The following is a 9,722-nucleotide window of genomic DNA, read 5'->3' on the forward strand; positions in this document are numbered from 1 at the left end:
GGTAACGGATGAAGGGGAAGTAGCACCTCAGGGCCTAGACCCAGCCGGGCCTTTAGTCGCGGAGGCAGACTGCTGACCACCTCGACCCCTCTGGCGCTTTTGGAACGGTCTCCGCTGGAACTGCTGCTGCTGTTGTTGTTGCTGTCCAGCCTGCCGACCTTGCCCTCTACCTTGCACCCCGTACCGCCTCTGGAACGGGCGGAAGGTCTTTTTTTTTTTTTTTTACTCCAAAACCAGTTTTATTTCTGTACACTCCTTAATGCCCTCCGAGTAGAGGGAGTAGATGGTTTAATCTTCCTCCTCTTCATCTGCACCGCCACCACCGCCTTGTCCCTTCTTGGCATTCTTTCGCTTGACACAACCAGGGCGACCACCTACGTACGGTGAGCGCAGAGAGAAGTCAATGTGCTTCTGGGAGTCCAGGCGCACGATGAATGATGGGATGTTCACTACCTGTTTACGGACACGGATGTGACGCTGGCGAATGAGTACACGTGCATGGTGAATTGACTTTGCAAGGCCAAGCTTGAAGACTTGTGTCTGCAGGTGTCGTTCCAAGAAGTCCTCAATTTTCAGACCCAGTATGTAATCCAACTTCATCTTGCCTTCATCCAGTACACCGATACGCACCAGCCTTCTCAGCAGGGCGTTACCTTCAAAAAGACGCTTGCCATCTTTTTCGTCCAGTGTCAGCAACTCTCTGGCTGCTTTGCGGATTTTGGCAAGTGTGAATTTCACCCTCCACACTTCACGCTTATTACGAAGACCATATTCACCAATAAGTTTCAACTCCTGGTCCAAGCGAGATTTCTCGAAAGGACGGCGTGGAGTCACATAGGTCTTCCGACACACCCAGCTTCTGGCAACGGGCACAGCCGTCAGGGTTTCCTCCTCCGCCTTCATGCGGCCATCTCGATGTCCGCATTTTTTCCGAAGAGGGTCTCGCCCGAAAAGGGTAGGTTGACAACTCTCTGCTGCGCCTGGGGCTTCAAGGATGTAAGACGTAACCAGGCGTGGCACCTCAGGTTGACCCCATGGCAGTACCCGTGGGCTGCCAATAGGGAGGAATCCGCAGCCGAACTTATCACCTGGTTGGAGACCAGCAGTCCTTCGGTAAGGATCTCTTGGAAATCTTCCCTTTTCTCCCGGGAAAGGTGTTCCGCGAACTGTAGGAGGGACTCCCACAGAGCCCGATCATAACGTCCCAGCAGTGCTGAGGCACTTGAGGCCTGCATTGAAGTGGAGGCCGTCACGCAAACCTTCCTGCCTGGAGAATCCATCCAGCGGCTCTCCTTGTCTGGAGGCGATGACGGGGTGGTGGCGTGCTGTTTTCTTGCTGCCGTTACAATCACCGAGTCCGGTGCAGGATCCAAACGGCGAAACGCTGGGTCCGAGTCAGGAGCCTTATATTTCTTCTGCAGCCTGGAAGGTGACGATCTCGTAGCCGCAGGGGTGAGGAACAGCTCCATGGCAGGTTCCACCAGCCCAGGCACCAGGGGCAGCAAAGGGCGTGATAACTGCTTCTTGTGCAGAGTCTCAAAAATGACGGAAGTCGATGGCGTGGGCACAGTGAGCGTGATGCCCAGCTTAGTCGCCCCTCGCAGCAACACGTCCTGGAAGGAGACTATGTCGTCTACTGGAGACACCCTTGTCCGAGGGGAGTCCGACAGAGTAGGTGAGTAGTCCCTGGCACTGGATGTATCCGTGTGGCGGGATCTTGACCGCTCCCTCCTGTGGCGCCGTCTGGATCTCGTAGAAGAGCGACGGCGGCTCCTGGATCTATCCCTCCGTCTGGAGCGAGATCTCGATCTCCGTGGCCTCGGACGGTCCACAGGCCGTGGAGGAGGGAGCTGTGGAGGCCAAAACGGGAGCCTAGGTTGTGGTGGACCCGTAGGCGGCGTCGGGAGATGTGGCAACAAGACAGACCTCGGCGTAGGTGGTGGTGTAGGAGGAGGAGGACGATGAGGAGGAGGAGGCGGTGGAGGAGGCGTCGGTTTACGCGGAGGAGGGTCCTTGAGTAACGGAGGAGGTGTATGTGACCTCGGCTTGGAGGGCGAATAGACTTGCGAGTGTTCCGAGCCTGGAGACTCTTCCACTCTCCTTCTTTTCTTCGCCTGACCTGAAGGGGGAGACCTCGAGGGCGCACCCCTGGTAGCCGAACGACCGCGCCGCCGCGACCGTGGACTCGTGGAAACCGAGGACTCAGTCCTGGCTTTGGAACGCCTCCTGGAAGACGATGCTTTTCTCCTTGACGCTGAGCGCCTTTTCGACACCGACAAACGTCGACGTCGATGATCGTCTTCTCGACGTCGATGATTCTTCTGGTAAAGGTCTTGAGGTAAGACACATATGTGGGAAAAGCTGACAAATGCCGGTGGTAAAGTTCCCAGTGGAAGGATTCAGTTTTGTACGTGTGGTAAAGAGACTGACGTATGGCAAATGTCTGTGTGGTAAAGTAAGTCACGGTTAACATGATTCTGCATTGTGATTGTGTGTTAACCAGCCGAGTACAGTGTATTAGAAATGTCTTGTGAGAATGGTGGTTCCTTCCATGTGATAAATGTTCCTTTGGATAAAAGATCTCCCTTGTGCTGCAGAGTACCACTGGGTAACAGTGTGTTAAAGTGATAAGGGACTGCATTGAGAGCAAGGATATTTGGTGTATGCACAAAAGTACATACTTGCATATCTCCTTGCTGTTACCTGTTGCGCCCTATCCTGATTTGACCTTTCTGTCTTGCTTTGAGTTTCTTCGTCCCTGAGGTGATTATGTGAAGAGCCAGGTCTTCAGCTTCTTGTGGAACTCGAGAAGTGAGGCGGTGGCTCTGATGTGTTAGACTTGTGGATGTGGGTGGAGCCAATAAAGGAAGTGGATGGGGTCAATAAAGGAAGTGGGTGGGGCCAGGGAAGTGGGTGTGTCCTCTCCCCAAACATTTGAGCACCTGCACTTCATATTTTACAAATTAAGCACTGGCGACACCCTTGTTTTAGAATACCTTGGCCAAGATTTTGGTTTGTTTGTTTGCTGCAGCAAATAAATACAGGTGATGTGGAGATTTTTCTCTACTTTTGGATTTTTGGATAATTCTCAGGATCAATAAGTTTTTGATTATAATATTATATCGCATTGTAATATTTTTGGCATGCCTGCTCCTAGCACACTTCGTAGAAAGTGTTGCTGTCTTGATGGTACCAATATGGATTTAGTAAGTACTCAGCTGACTCCCCTAGATGGGATACCCAATAGGTTTATGTACATTAAATATGGCATTTCTTCCATAATGTATAGTACACTGTGGAACCAATATATATTAAATAAAAGGATCCTGATCTACGCCCTTAGTAAAATTCATAAATAGTGATACGGAGCGCTTTTCTCCATTGTAATTCAGTGTATTTTGGAAAAGGGTTGGGGCTAGAGCCGGTCTTTTTACGTCTCGCCTACGCAGTGCGCTGTATAGGAGACCTTTAGCCATTGGTCCCCTTTTTCACCCACAACCGTGCATGCGTTCCATTGCCTTCAATGGCAACGCGTGCACGTGTGGAGATTCACTTGCGGGAGCGAGTGCCACCATATGGTAGAAATTATCGCTCCCGCAAGTGAATCGCGCAGGCCCCCCGCCTCCCCCCTGCTGCAGCGTGAGGCACGCGCACCACTCCCCCTGCTGCCACGCGATCCAAGAAGAATTTAAATCAACATGTTTTGGAGCGGTAAAACCAAGTTCAGACGTCAGAATAATGACACTACCATTTAGGAGTTGTTTTACCGAAACGGACAATCATTGCATTACCGAGAATTAATCCTGCGATGGGGAAGAACGTGGAAACGTATCCCATCATGTTTTACTGCACTCAGAGTTGTGAAGTTAGCACCAACATGTTGCTCAGGGCACAAGTCCTAAAAAAAGAAGTGGCTTGCTGCTACCAAGAGTAAGGATTTCCCATGGGATGCAGAGCTAACGCATTGTTTAATAGTAATCAAGCGCAACATCACGGTAGTTGCCTGGATATCTATACTGAAAACACCTGGGTTATTACCAGTTACCTTAATCCCAATAAACTCTCTGGTGTGATGACCTGAAATGCCCCCTTTTTTCCTCTCCCGCATCCTGGGGTGATTCCCGTGGCCTCTCAATCTTAGATATTCAAGGCCAATCAGTAGGCGGGCCCCTCATCCCATGGCAGTAAGTGCAGACCATCGCTCTCACTCACTTTCAGGAAAAACTTGCCCCCCTTCCCTGCCACCCTCACCCCACCCCCACCTAACTCACCCCAAACGGCTGCCAATCATGTCCTCAGGAGAAATAAATGCCGTATTTTACCCAGAATTCTTATGCTTTTTAAAAGGACGCCTGACTTCTTTTGCTAATCCTGAATATTTTATTCAGACATGTCAGTGAGTGCAGTTCCACCTCTCTCAGCAGGAATGTTTAGGTTTTACATCATTTCAACGGTTTGTCTCGGGGCGTTCCACGAGCCGAGGCAGCAGCCGGTCTAATGCGCTCCAGACATGGCCGCGAACAATGGCGCCTTCTGCTGGTGGGCCTGGGAGGAGGGGCCATATTCCAGCTGGGCCCAGGAGCTGTGAACCCCAACAGGGGTCTCCGGAACCTCGCTTCAGCCAGAGATCCCTTTTGCATCGGATCTGTTTCCGGCTCAGGGAGAACAGTCACTCTTCTGACGTGCCCTCGCACATCAGGGCTGCTGTGCTGCCCATGGCTTGTTAGGATAGCTGCTGTTAGAGTGGCGAGCACTGCAGTGAAGTGCCACTCGTCTAGCGCACGAGTTGTCTTCTAATGCTGGGACGTATTGTACCAAGTCAGGGCATGGTGTATGATGACATAGTACCAAAAGGCATTGCTTTTTTTTAATAAACATCTGAGAATCTTTTCATTTGTTTTTACTTGCCTAAGTAATATACATTTACATATATATATATATATATATATATATATATATATATATATATATTTACATGTTTACTAACTTTATATAGGTACAGTGCCTGATCCTACCACTAAATAAATGTTTTAAGTACATCACAGAAGTAACATCCACTGTCATCTCTGCACGGTCACAATGCGATGAGGGATCCTTGAGACCGTATGAGACTAGACAGGCACAAGTGACCTAAAGTGCTACACGCAAAGAAACCGAGATGAGCCTACAGACTACAATTTGGTTTGGATGGTGATATCCATAGCTTCCACCTGGGCCATTACATTCTCATTCATAATTGGCCAGAATATATCTTATCCACAATAACCACTCTCTCTGTTTTGGATCACTGTTCGTGATGACCCTCCATGGTACTTCTCTTTAATTCTCCTGCTGTGTACAGACATGTTATGACACATACCTTGACACAGGTTGGCACTGAAGGAGGTGCGATTTGAACCGACTGTTTGAATAAAGAAAACAAGCGCAGGTGAATGTAGGTTCTTAAGACTAGCGTTGCAGTAAGACCCTAAAAGACAGTTAAAAATAGAGGATTGATTCCCTGCCATATATTAATGAGCATAGGTGGGTCTTCATGGTTTTCCTAGCGAGGATTTGAGCCTGGTGCTGCAGTTCCAAACCCAGCAGCTCTAGCAGCTAGGCCATATCCACTCCCCATATCAAAGCAATGCCAGCATATGTGAAAATAAAATGTACAGCAGTCGGATGTGGGACCTGGAGAGGGGTAGAATGGGAGAGCAGCAATGAACTTGTGTTTTTCCTCTACTCGGTTTGGAGTGCATTTAAGTACCGTTCAAAACTGAGGATTGCTAAAATGTACCTATTGAGGTGATCTTTATCATGGGTGAGCAGGCGCAGAGCCCCTCTGTCATACAAGCCGTAGGACGTGTTTACAACGGGAGGTATCTGCATGCAGGGTTTTCGGCTCAGAAGTGCTCCCTTTATGGCACTGATCCTTCACTTAAGGGCATGAGAGGCAGGGGAAGGCCAAAGCAATTAAGGTATTCTTCAGGCTGTTTTCCAGCGGCAGAAAGCGGACTGGTTAATTGAAAACGTGGGAGAAAAGTGAGTGGGGTGAGTGAAGGAATGCAGCGTGGCAGGGAGGTATAAGGAAGACTCATAAACTTAAAAAGAAGACACATAGTCCTCCTCCTTGTAATTTTCAAAGGCTACCTGATGGCGATAGATCTAGACAGAAGTATGCATACTCGCACAACCACTGCACAACACACACACACACTCCATTTCTCTCTCTCACAGAAGACAGAAGCATGCATACTCCCACACATAAACAGCACTGGAGCACGCACACCCTAACACTGACCGAAATATACTATACACACACATGCAATTATATAAAAGAAATAGGCATGCACGTACACAGCTACATCCGGACCCAGGCAGAGAAGAATAAAGCTGTAAGCCTGCCTTGGAGTTAGTTTTAACTACATTGTTCACATTTTGTGCACTCTGCTAGCCTCACCACCCTGTTGTCTCCATAGGGTTTTCTACCATACATTAGAACATCCGAAGACCTCCTCCTGATTAGAGGGAGATGTAGGCTGCACCGTGATTTGCTGTCAGCGTGTGAAGAGAAACCTCATGATAAAGCATGCCACCTCTGGTGGATGAGGGATTTCGTCCTAATAAAGGAATACTTCTTGATTTTCTAGGGATCAATTTACTCTTGGTGTCAGGCCTGGGTATTTCATTGTGTGAATTAAGCTTTGCAGGTCTCCACCATCCAGCGACTATTCACTCCTCTTTTGTTCGTTTGCTTGGTCTATTTGTGTTCTGTATGGCTTCATATTCAGAATGAATATGCACTATCTCTAGGTGGCCCCTGACAGTGCTTTGTTAATGAAGGATACAATGGCCTATGTTGTCATACGCAACCAAATTGCCTGAGCAACATTTAAAATTGCCCGTACCTGTGCGTTGCCTAAGTCTGCGCCTAACTGTGGGTGGGAGATTGAATGCTGGTCTTTTTGTGCATTATGCTAGTTGGAAAGAAGATGTCTTTGAGAAGTTCGTTTTTCAGAGTTGCTTTTTTTTTAAATAGCCTATTGTATATTTTTGATGTATAACTGATTAAAGCAATAACTGAAGGAAGCACACGTAATAAATTAATAAAGATGAAAATTGCCAATCCAGTTTAAGATGGTTGCATTCTTATTTTACAGTAATGAGACTGTTCAAACTGAATATGATTTAGTAAGAAAATATCTACTTTGCCTACTTTCCCCAGTCTTTCTTTGAAAACTGAGGTGTTTAATTTTGCAAGTAGCAGAAGATTAGAAAAAACACGTAGAATATAATGCCACTGACTTTCCATTGATGTTAAATGCATTAGATGATTAAAAAGAGAAGGACATGGACAAATTATTGCCTCCCCTGATGCAGTTTTCAATGGGGACAGAATTGTGTTTATTCATGAGTTTTTGACTTGTGTTTGAGTTCCCATGTCTCGGCCGTTGTATATGTAGATGTATAGTTAGTTATCCATGAGCCTGTTGAAACTGGTAAAGGCCTATTCTAAGGGCCACGTTTAATCACAAAAAATAAGATCATGTCAGTTGTGCTTAAAGCCGCAAACTGGTATTCTGTGCTTACAACTATTGCATGTGTACCCCCTGAATAGTGTTGCTTCAGAGATGCCCAAGTACAGGTTGAGACTGTATAAGTACAAGGAAGAGCTACAGTGGCCCTTGGTAGCGCAATCTGAACTGCCAGCATGTGACAACTCTTGCAGTTAGTGATCTTTCTTCGTCAGCCTGCAATGATCTTTCCAAAGTTGGCAAACTTATCAGATCCAGAAAGTAAAGAATGTTTGACTGTTGGCTGGACAGACTAACTGTTCCCTTATACCAACATTACTCAGTACAAGTTTATTTTTTAATCTTGAATTCTAAAATGGTGTTTGTTGTTGTGATCTGTACAGAGAAACTGTCCTTGGGTGTTAGGTTTTAGTATTTCTTGACCTCTCTACTCCCCTATCTTTGTACCACAGTAACTGAGACACAGGCTTTAGTCCTCCCTTGTTTTCCAAGCAGACATAGGTCTTCCTTTCATTTTCATGTCCTCAGTTTTGAGAGGAGCCCTTTATTAGGCCTTCATCATTCTTTTCCTCTTCCTCCATGAAGCACATCAATTCTCTTTATAATTTAGGTGTCACCTGCAGGTATCACATATGCGGTGGCACTTGGCAACAATCTATAGTGTCTTTAAAGAACAAGGATTGGCATAGCCAATTGGTCTCGTCCTTGGGACCTTATAAGTATTTAGCCATGCAACAGTTGATGTTGTTGCACCAAGGATATTGTGCTGCATTACTAAATACCTATAAGGTCCCAAAAGTGAGACCTATTGGCTATGCCAATGCTTGTTTAACATGGCACAGTCTTTCGGCTGTCTGCTTGTCTTAGTGTAATCTCTGTACTATTTTTTTTCAGAGTCCTTTCATTTGTAAATATGACTTACAATTGGTATTTACAAATGGTTTGGTCTGAGTACAGTCTTGCTTTTGTCATAAATGTTGATTTGTGGGTTTATTGTTTTTTTGAGCGTCTATGTGGTTTGTGGACTGACACCGGTGGTGATGCTTGTGAAGTACTTATTTGAGTGAGTAGTTACTGTGTTTTTTGTGTAAGAATGGCTTGCCTCAACAAGCAGTGTTGTATGTTCTGAGTGTGTGGCCCCTTTCTTGAAAATGTCTGGAATGTGCTCAATTTGGTTTGTTGTCTTCATTGTTTTCTGCAAATGTCACTGAAAGAATTACACTTGAAATTTCAAGGAATGAATGATATATCATATGCTAAATAGCTGCACGCTACCATTAAAAGTAAAACAGTATAGATGTGTGAATATTGCCACAATAGTAAAGAAACATTAGAATAAACACTCAATAGGGAAAAAATAGGCCTCATAGAAAGAAAAAAAACAGGAACGTGTGTGCTTTACACAACTAGGACTCAATACAAAATGTTACAGCATTAATCTTACATATTCATATTAAAAGGCATTCACATCATCAGAGTAATTTGTACCGGCTTGAAATGCCTTGGTTTTAAATAGGCTGAAAGGTGTTCAATCCTTCGTCTCTAGAAAGAAAGCTTTTAAACAGCTGTTCAAAGCTGTCTGTCCGAAGGAAGATGTCTGTCAGAACAGACAGAGGTAATCAATGGTTTTCAAACTTTTTGAGTACATTAGAATACAGCAAAGGGTTTTTCTCCTGAAAAAGCATAGAAGTTGACGCCTGCTGGTCGTAAAACACAGCTGAGTAAACACCACATGGCTATGCCCGGGCACAAGCTACAGATCAAGCTGTGGGAACTAGGTTTTAAATTAGTACAACATGGTATGAAGGCATGCGCGTTAAAGACTACTGACTTTAAAAGTTAGAAATACACCTTCATTATTTTGGATAAAAAAGAGAAAGGATTAAAAGTAAGGACTTTCTTTCTTGTTGCTTTTCTAAATAAGCACATCTGTGTATCTGATGGTAAATAATTACTGTCCTTTAAAAAGTGACACAAACTTTTTATGTTTCAGTAAAGCTTCTGCGCTTACTGTTATAAATAAATGCATTTAAAGGAAAGGAATAAGGCTTGCTTTTCAAATGTGGAAACATCAAAAGGGTTAGTAACCATTATTCAAAAAAAATTGCTACATGAATTTTTTTTTTACAAATCTTTGGGTTAAAATCGTTTTTGCACTATTAGGTAAAGTTTATTATGCATAGTTAGTTAAAACCAGTGCAAAAC

The 9,722-nt window shown here is 45.3% G+C and overlaps 1 pseudogene; it reads right to left on the minus strand.

Annotated features, from left to right (window-relative positions):
* Positions 1-208: 208 nt before the first annotated feature.
* Positions 209-903, minus strand: LOC144790930 (small ribosomal subunit protein uS4 pseudogene; annotated as a pseudogene).
* Between the last annotated feature and the right edge of the window lie 8,819 nt (positions 904-9,722).

Source organism: Lissotriton helveticus, chromosome 11 (genome assembly GCF_964261635.1).
Source record: "Lissotriton helveticus chromosome 11, aLisHel1.1, whole genome shotgun sequence".
In the NCBI taxonomy this organism is placed as follows: Eukaryota; Metazoa; Chordata; class Amphibia; order Caudata; family Salamandridae; genus Lissotriton; species Lissotriton helveticus.